This window comes from Tachypleus tridentatus, chromosome 13, assembly GCF_004210375.1.
Source record: "Tachypleus tridentatus isolate NWPU-2018 chromosome 13, ASM421037v1, whole genome shotgun sequence".
NCBI lineage: Eukaryota > Metazoa > Arthropoda > Merostomata > Xiphosura > Limulidae > Tachypleus > Tachypleus tridentatus.
Genome location: NC_134837.1, coordinates 186493533 through 186504711, shown reverse-complemented (window position 1 = coordinate 186504711; position 11179 = coordinate 186493533).

Sequence of the window (11179 nt, the reverse complement as noted above, 5' to 3'; positions counted from 1 at the left end):
AACTAATACTAAAAATAGTGTTTCATACAACAGAGTCAATACTGGGAACTAATACTGAAAACAGTGTTTTATGCAACAGAGTCAATATTAGAAGCTAATACTGAAAACAGTGTTTCATGCATCAGAGTCAATACTGGAAGTTAATACTGAAAACAGTGTTTCATACAACAGAGTGAATACTAGAAACTAATACTGAAAACAGTGTTTCATACAACAGAGTGAATACTAGAAACTAATTCTGAAAATAGTGTTTCATACAACAGAGTCAATACTAGAAACTAATACTGAAAACAGTGTTTTATGCAACAGAGTCAATTTTAGAAGCTAATTCTGAAAACAGTGTTTCATTCAATAGAGTCAATACTGAAAACAGTGTTTCATACGACAGAGTCAATACTGGGAACTAATACTGAAAACAGTATTTTATGCAACAGGGTCAATATTATAACCTAATACTGAAAACAGTGTTTCACACAACAGAGTCAATACTGGAAACTAATACTGAAAACAGTGTTTCATACAACAGAGTCAATACTGGGAACTAATACTGAAAACAGTATTTTATGCAACAGAGTCAATACTAGAAGCTAATACTGAGAACAATGTTCCATGCAACACAGTGAATACTAGAAGCTAATACTGAAAACAGTGTTTCCTACAACAGAGTCAATACTAGAAGCTAATACTGAAAACAGTGTTTGATACAACAGAGTCAATACTGGAAACTAATACTGAAAATGTTCCATGCAACAGGGTGAATACTTGAAGCTAATACTGAAAACAGTGTTTCATACAACAGTGTCAATACTGGAAGCTAATACTGAAAACAGTGTTTCATACAACAGAGTCAATGCTTGAAGGTAATACTGAAAACAGTGTTTAATACAACAAAGTCAATACTAGAATCTAATACTGAAAATAGTGTTTCCTACATCAGAGTCAATACGAGAAGCTAATACTGAAAATAGTGTTTCCCACATCAGAGTCAATACGAGAAGCTAATACTGAAAACAGTGTTTCACAACAGAGTCAATACTAGAAGCTCTAATGAAAACAGTGTTTCATACAACAGAATCAATATTGGAAGCTAATATTGAAAACAGTGTTTCATACAACAGAGTCAATATTAGAAGCTAATACTGAAAACAGTGTTTCATACAACAGAGTCAATACTGGGAACTAATACTGAAAACAGTGTTTTATGCAGCAGAGTCAATTTTAGAAGCTAATACTGAAAACAGTATTTTATGCAACAGAGTCAATATTATAACCTAATACTGAAAACAGTGTTTCATACAACCGAGTCAATACTAGAAGCTAATACTGAGAACAATGTTCCATGCAACACAGTGAATACTAGAAGCTAATACTGAAAATAGTGTTTCCTACATCAGCGTCAATACTAGAAGCTAATACTGAAAACAGTGTTTCACACAACAGAGTCAATACTGGAAACTAATACTCAAACAGTGTTTCATAAAGAAAGTCAATACTGAAAACTAATACTGAAAACAGTGTTTCATACAACAGAGTCAATACTGGGAACTAATACTGAAAACAGTGTTTTATGCAACAGAGTCAATTTTAGAAGCTAATACTGAAAACAGTGTTTCATTCAACAGAGTCAATACTGAAAACAGTGTTTCCTACATCAACGTCAATACTAGAAGCTAATACTGAAAACAGTGTTTGATACAACAGAATCAATACTGGAAACTAATACTGAAAACAATGTTCCATGCAACAGAGTGAATACTTGAAGCTAATACTGCAAACAGTGTTTAATACTAGAATCGAATACTGAAAATAGTGTTTCCTACATCAGAGTTAATACGGGAAGCTAATACTGAAAACAGTGTTTCCAACATCAGAGTCAATGCGAGAAGCTAACACTGAAAACAGTGTTTCACACAACAGAGTCAATACTGGAAACTAATACTTAAAATGTTCCATGCAACAGAGTCAATACTAGAAGCTAATACTGAAAACAGTGTTTCATACAACAGTGTCTATACTGGAAGCTAATACTGAAAACAGTGTTTCATACAACAAAGTCAATACGAGATGCTAATACTGAAAACAGTGTTTCATAAACAAAGTCAATACTGAAAAATAATACTGAAAACAGTGTTTCATACAACAGAGTCAATACCAGAAACTAATACTGAAAACAGTGTTTCATACAACAGAGTCAATACTAGAAGCTAATACTGAAAACAGTGTTTCATACAACAGTGTCAATACTGGAAATTAATACTTAAAATGTTCCATGCAACAGAGTCAATACTAGAAGCTAATACTGAAAACAGTGTTTCATAAACAAAGTCAATACTGAAAAATAATACTGAAAACAGTGTTTCATACAACAGAGTCAATACCAGAAACTAATACTGAAAACAGTGTTTCATACAACAGAGTCAATACTAGAAGCTAATACTGAAAACAGTGTTTCATACAACAGTGTCAATACTGGAAGCTAATACTGAAATCAGTGTGTCGTACAACAGAGTCAATGCTTGAAGGTAATACTGAAAACAGTGTTTAATACAACAAAGTCAATACTAGAATCTAATACTGAAAATAGTGTTTCCTACATCAGAGTCAATACAAGAAGCTAATACTGAAAACAGTGTTTCCTACATCGGAGTCGATGCGAAAAGTTATACTGAAAACAGTGTTTCATACAACAGAGTCAATACTGGAAACTAATACTGAAAACAGTGTTTCATACAACAGAGTCAATACTGGAAGTAATACTGAAAACAGTGTTTTATGCAACAGAGTCAATGTTAGAAGCTAATACTGAAAACAGTGTTTCATACAACAGAGTCAATCCTAGAAGCTAGTACTGAGAACAGTGTTTATACAACAGAGTGAATACTAGAAACTAATACTGAAAACAGTGTTTCACACAACAGGGTCAATACTGGATATTGATACTAAAACAGTGTTTCATACAACAGAGTCAATATGGAAACTAATACTGAAAACAGTGTTTCATACAACAGAGTCAATAATAGAAGCTAATACTGAGAACATTGTTTCATACAACAGAATACTAGAACCTAATACTGAAAACAGTGTTTCATACAACAGAGTCAATACTGGAAACTAATACTGAAAACAGTGTTTTATGCAACAAAGTCAATACCAGAAACTAATACTGAAAACAGTGTTTTTTGCAACAGAGTCAATTATAGAACCTAACATTAAAAACAGTGTTTCATACAACAGAGTCAATACTAGAAGCTATACTGAAAACAGTGTTTCATACAACAGAATCAATACTGAAAGTTAATACTGAAAACAGAGTTTCATACAACAGAGTCAATACTAGAAACTAATACTGAAAACAGTGTTTCATACAACAGAGTGAATACTAGAAACTAATACTGAAAACAGTGTTTCATACAACAGAGTGAATACTAGAAACTAATACTGAAAACAGTGTTTCATACAACAAAGTCAATACCAGAAACTAATACAGAAACAGTGTTTTATGCAACAGAGTCAATTATAGATCCTAATATTAAAACAGTGTTTCATACAACAGAGTCAATACTAGAAGCTTTTATGAAAACAGTGTTTCATACAACAGAGTCAATACCAGAAACTAATACTGATAACAGTGTTTCCTACATCAGCGTCAATACTAGAAGCTAATACTGAAAACAGTGTTTCATACAACAAAGTCAATACTAGAATCTAATACTGAAAACAGTGTTTCCTACATCAGAGTAAATACGAGAAGCTAATACTGAAAACAGTGTATCCTACATCAAAGTCAATGCGAGAAGCTAATATTGAAAACAGTGTTTCATAAACACAGTCAATACTGAAATCTAATACTTAAAACAGTGTTTCATACAACAGAGTCAATACTGGGAACTAATACTGAAAACAGTGTTTTATGCAGCAGAGTCAATTTTAGAAGCTAATACTGAAAACAGTGTTTTATACAACAGAGTCAATATTATAACCTAATACTGAAAACAGTGTTTCATACAACAGAGTCAATACTAGAAGCTAATACTGAAAACAATGTTCCATACAACACAGTGAATACTAGAAGCTAATACTGAAAACAGTGTTTCCTACATCAGAGTCAATACTAGAAGCTAATACTGAAAACAGTGTTTCATACAACAGAGTCAATACTGGAAACTAATACTCAAACAGTGTTTCATAAAGAAAGTCAATACTGAAAACTAATACTGAAAACAGTGTTTCATACAACAGAGTCAATACTGGGAACTAATACTGAAAACAGTGTTTTATGCAACAGAGTCAATTTTAGAAGCTAATACTGAAAACAGTGTTTCATTCAACAGAGTCAATACTGAAAACAGTGTTTCCTACATCAACGTCAATACTAGAAGCTAATACTGAAAACAGTGTTTGATACAACAGAATCAATACTGGAAACTAATACTGAAAACAATGTTCCATGCAACAGAGTGAATACTTGAAGCTAATACTGCAAACAGTGTTTAATACTAGAATCTAATACTGAAAATAGTGTTTCCTACATCAGAGTTAATACGGGAAGCTAATACTGAAAACAGTGTTTCCAACATCAGAGTCAATGCGAGAAGCTAACACTGAAAACAGTGTTTCACACAACAGAGTCAATACTGGAAACTAATACTTAAAATGTTCCATGCAACAGAGTCAATACTAGAAGCTAATACTGAAAACAGTGTTTCATACAACAGTGTCTATACTGGAAGCTAATACTGAAAACAGTGTTTCATACAACAAAGTCAATACGAGAAGCTAATACTGAAAACAGTGTTTCATAAACAAAGTCAATACTGAAAAATAATACTGAAAACAGTGTTTCATACAACAGAGTCAATACCAGAAACTAATACTGAAAACAGTGTTTCATACAACAGAGTCAATACTAGAAGCTAATACTGAAAACAGTGTTTGATACAACAGTGTCAATACTGGAAACTAATACTTAAAATGTTCCATGCAACAGAGTCAATACTTGAAGCTAATACTGAAAAGAGTGTTTCATACAACAGTGTCTATACTGGAAGCTAATACTGAAAACAGTGTTTCATACAACAAAGTCAATACTGAGAAGCTAATACTGAAAACAGTGTTTCATAAACAAAGTGAATACTGAAAAATAATACTGAAAACAGTGTTTCATACAACAGAGTCAATACCAGAAACTAATACTGAAAACAGTGTTTAATACAACGAAGTCAATACTGGAAACTAATACTTAAAATGTTCCATGCAACAGAGTCAATACTTGAAGCTAATACTGAAAAGAGTGTTTCATACAACAGTGTCTATACCGGAAGCTAATACTGAAAACAGTGTTTCATACAACAAAGTCAATACGAGAAGCTAATACTGAAAACAGTGTTTCATAAACAAAGTCAATACTGAAAAATAATACTGAAAACAGTGTTTCATACAACAGAGTCAATACCAGAAACTAATACTGAAAACAGTGTTTAATACAACAGAAGTCAATACTAGAATCTAATACTGAAAACAGTGTTTCATACAACAGAGTCAATACAAGAAGCTAATACTGAAAACAGTGTTTCCTACAACAGAGTCAATGCGAAAAGTTATACTGAAAACAGTGTTTCACACAACAGAGTCAATACTGGAAACTAATACTGAAAACAGTGTTTCATACAACAGAGTCAATACTGGAAGTAATACTGAAAACAGTGTTTTATACAACAGAGTCAATGTTAGAAGCTAATACTGAAAACAGTGTTTCATACAACAGAGTCAATACTAGAAGCTAATACTGAAAACAGTGTTTATACAACAGAGTGAATACTAGAAACTAATACTGAAAACAGTGTTTCACACAACAGGGTCAATACTGGATATTAATACTAAAAACAGTGTTTCATACAACAGAGTCAATACTGGAAACTAATACTGAAAACAGTGTTTCATACAACAGAGTCAATAATAGAAGCTAGTACTGAGAACAGTGTTTCATACAACAGAGTCAATAATAGAAGCTAGTACTGAGAACAGTGTTTCATACAACAGAATACTAGAAGCTAATACTGAAAACAGTGTTTCATACAACAGAGTCAATACTGGAAACTAATACTGAAAACAGTGTTTCATAAACAGAATCAATACTGGAAACTAATACTGAAAACAGTGTTTCATAAACAGAGTCAATACTGAAAACTAATACTAAAAATAGTGTTTCATACAACAGAGTCAATACTGGGAACTAATACTGAAAACAGTGTTTTATGCAACAGAGTCAATATTAGAAGCTAATACTGAAAACAGTGTTTCATGCATCAGAGTCAATACTGGAAGTTAATACTGAAAACAGTGTTTCATACAACAGAGTGAATACTAGAAACTAATACTGAAAACAGTGTTTCATACAACAGAGTGAATACTAGAAACTAATTCTGAAAATAGTGTTTCATACAACAGAGTCAATACTAGAAACTAATACTGAAAACTGTGTTTTATACAACAGAGTCAATTTTAGAAGCTAATACTGAAAACAGTGTTTCATTCAATAGAGTCAATACTGAAAACAGTGTTTCATACAACAGAGTCAATACTGGAACTAATACTGAAAACAGTGTTTTATGCAACAGGGTCAATATTATAACCTAATACTGAAAACAGTGTTTCACACAACAGAGTCAATACTGGAAACTAATACTCAAACAGTGTTTCATAAACAAAGTCAATACTGAAAACTAATACTGAAAACAGTATTTTATGCAACAGAGTCAATACTAGAAGCTAATACTGAGAACAATGTTCCATGCAACACAGTGAATACTAGAAGCTAATACTGAAAACAGTGTTTCCTACATCAGCGTCAATACTAGAAGCTAATACTGAAAACAGTGTTTGATACAACAGAGTCAATACTGGAAACTAATACTGAAAATGTTCCATGCAACAGGGTGAATACTTGAAGCTAATACTGAAAACAGTGTTTCATACAACAGTGTCAATACTGGAAGCTAATACTGAAATCAGTGTGTCGTACAACAGAGTCAATGCTTGAAGGTAATACTGAAAACAGTGTTTAATACAACAAAGTCAATATTATAACCTAATACTGAAAACAGTGTTTCATACAACCGAGTCAATACTAGAAGCTAATACTGAAAACAGTGTTCCATACAACACAGTGAATACTAGAAGCTAATACTGAAAACAGTGTTTCCTACAACAGAGTCAATACTAGAAGCTAATACTGAAAACAGTGTTTCACACAACAGAGTCAATACTGGAAACTAATACTCAAACAGTGTTTCATAAAAAAAGTCAATACTGAAAACTAATACTGAAAACAGTGTTTCATACAACAAAGTCAATACGAGAAGCTAATACTGAAAACAGTGTTTCATAAACAAAGTCAATACTGAAAAATAATACTGAAAACAGTGTTTCATACAACAGAGTCAATACCAGAAACTAATACTGAAAACAGTGTTTAATACAACGAAGTCAATACTGGAAACTAATACTTAAAATGTTCCATGCAACAGAGTCAATACTTGAAGCTAATACTGAAAAGAGTGTTTCATACAACAGTGTCTATACTGGAAGCTAATACTGAAAACAGTGTTTCATACAACAAAGTCAATACGAGAAGCTAATACTGAAAACAGTGTTTCATAAACAAAGTCAATACTGAAAATAATACTGAAAACAGTGTTTCATACAACAGAGTCAATACAGAAACTAATACTGAAAACAGTGTTTAATACAACAGAAGTCAATACTAGAATCTAATACTGAAAACAGTGTTTCCTACAACAGAGTCAATACAAGAAGCTAATACTGAAAACAGTGTTTCCTACAACAGAGTCAATGCGAAAAGTTATACTGAAAACAGTGTTTCACACAACAGAGTCAATACTGGAAACTAATACTGAAAACAGTGTTTCATACAACAGAGTCAATACTGGAAGTAATACTGAAAACAGTGTTTTATGCAACAGAGTCAATGTTAGAAGCTAATACTGAAAACAGTGTTTCATACAACAGAGTCAATCCTAGAAGCTAATACTGAGAACAGTGTTTATACAACAGAGTCAATACTAGAAACTAATACTGAAAACAGTGTTTCACACAACAGGGTCAATACTGGATATTGATACTGAAAACAGTGTTTCATACAACAGAGTCAATACTGAAACTAATACTGAAAACAGTGTTTCATACAACAGAGTCAATACTAGAAGCTAATACTGAGAACAGTGTTTCATACAACAGAATACTAGAAGCTAATACTGAAAACAGTGTTTCATACAACAGAGTCAATACTGGAAACTAATACTGAAAACAGTGTTTCATAAACAGAATCAATACTGGAAACTAATACTGAAAACAGTGTTTCATAAACAGAGTCAATACTGAAAACTAATACTAAAAATAGTGTTTCATACAACAGAGTCAATACTGGGAACTAATACTGAAAACAGTGTTTTATGCAACAGAGTCAATATTAGAAGCTAATACTGAAAACAGTGTTTCATGCAACAGAGTCAATACTGGAAGTTAATACTGAAAACAGTGTTTCATACAACAGAGTGAATACTAGAAACTAATACTGAAAACAGTGTTTCATACAACAGAGTGAATACTAGAAACTAATACTGAAAACAGTGTTTCATACAACAGAGTCAATACTAGAAACTAATACTGAAAACAGTGTTTTATGCAACAGAGTCAATTTTAGAAGCTAATACTGAAAACAGTGTTTCATTCAATAGAGTCAATACTGAAAACAGTGTTTCATACGACAGAGTCAATACTGGGAACTAATACTGAAAACAGTATTTTATGCAACAGGGTCAATATTATAACCTAATACTGAAAACAGTGTTTCACACAACAGAGTCAATACTGGAAACTAATACTCAAACAGTGTTTCATAAACAAAGTCAATACTAGAAACTAATACTGAAAACAGTGTTTCATACAACAGAGTCAATACTGGGAACTAATACTGAAAACAGTGTTTTATGCAACAGAGTCAATACTAGAAGCTAATACTGAAAACAATGTTCCATACAACAGAGTCAATACTAGAAGCTAATACTGAAAACAGTGTTTCCTACAACAGAGTCAATACTAGAAGCTAATACTGAAAACAGTGTTTCATACAACAGAGTCAATACTGGAAACTAATACTGAAAATGTTCCATACAACAGAGTGAATACTTGAAGCTAATACTGAAAACAGTGTTTCATACAACAGAGTCAATACTGGAAGCTAATACTGAAAACAGTGTTTCATACAACAGAGTCAATACTTGAAGGTAATACTGAAAACAGTGTTTAATACAACAAAGTCAATACTAGAATCTAATACTGAAAATAGTGTTTCCTACAACAGAGTCAATACGAGAAGCTAATACTGAAAACAGTGTTTCCCACAACAGAGTCAATACTAGAAGCTAATACTGAAAACAGTGTTTCATACAACAGAGTCAATACTGGAAGCTAATACTGAAAACAGTGTTTCATACAACAGAGTGAATACTAGAAACTAATACTGAAAACAGTGTTTCATACAACAGAGTGAATACTAGAAGCTAATACTGAAAACAGTGTTTCATACAACAGAGTCAATACTAGAAGCTCTAATGAAAACAGTGTTTCATACAAGAGAGTCAATATTGGAAGCTAATATTGAAAACAGTGTTTTGTACAACAGAGTCAATATTAGAAGCTAATACTGAAAACAGTGTTTCATACAACAGAGTCAATACTGGGAACTAATACTGAAAACAGTGTTTTATGCAGCAGAGTCAATTTTAGAAGCTAATACTGAAAACAGTGTTTTATGCAACAGAGTCAATATTATAACCTAATACTGAAAACAGTGTTTCATACAACCGAGTCAATACTAGAAGCTAATACTGAGAACAATGTTCCATGCAACACAGTGAATACTAGAAGCTAATACTGAAAATAGTGTTTCCTACATCAGCGTCAATACTAGAAGCTAATACTGAAAACAGTGTTTCACACAACAGAGTCAATACTGGAAACTAATACTCAAACAGTGTTTCATAAAGAAAGTCAATACTGAAAACTAATACTGAAAACAGTGTTTCATACAACAGAGTCAATACTGGGAACTAATACTGAAAACAGTGTTTTATGCAACAGAGTCAATTTTAGAAGCTAATACTGAAAACAGTGTTTCATTCAACAGAGTCAATACTGAAAACAGTGTTTCCTACATCAACGTCAATACTAGAAGCTAATACTGAAAACAGTGTTTGATACAACAGAATCAATACTGGAAACTAATACTGAAAACAGTGTTCCATACAACAGAGTGAATACTTGAAGCTAATACTGCAAACAGTGTTTAATACTAGAATCTAATACTGAAAACAGTGTTTCCTACAACAGAGTTAATACTAGAAGCTAATACTGAAAACAGTGTTTCCAACATCAGAGTCAATACGAGAAGCTAATACTGAAAACAGTGTTTCACACAACAGAGTCAATACTGGAAACTAATACTTAAAATGTTCCATGCAACAGAGTCAATACTAGAAGCTAATACTGAAAACAGTGTTTCATACAACAGTGTCTATACTGGAAGCTAATACTGAAAACAGTGTTTCATACAACAAAGTCAATACGAGAAGCTAATACTGAAAACAGTGTTTCATAAACAAAGTCAATACTGAAAAATAATACTGAAAACAGTGTTTCATACAACAGAGTCAATACCAGAAACTAATACTGAAAACAGTGTTTCATACAACAGAGTCAATACTAGAAGCTAATACTGAAAACAGTGTTTCATACAACAGTGTCAATACTGGAAACTAATACTTAAAATGTTCCATGCAACAGAGTCAATACTAGAAGCTAATACTGAAAAGAGTGTTTCATACAACAGTGTCTATACTGGAAGCTAATACTGAAAACAGTGTTTCATACAACAAAGTCAATACGAGAAGCTAATACTGAAAACAGTGTTTCATAAACAAAGTCAATACTGAAAAATAATACTGAAAACAGTGTTTCATACAACAGAGTCAATAGCAGAAACTAATACTGAAAACAGTGTTTCATACAACAGAGTCAATACTAGAAGCTAATACTGAAAACAGTGTTTCATACAACAGAGTCAATATTGGAAGCTAATACTGAAAACAGTGTTTCATAC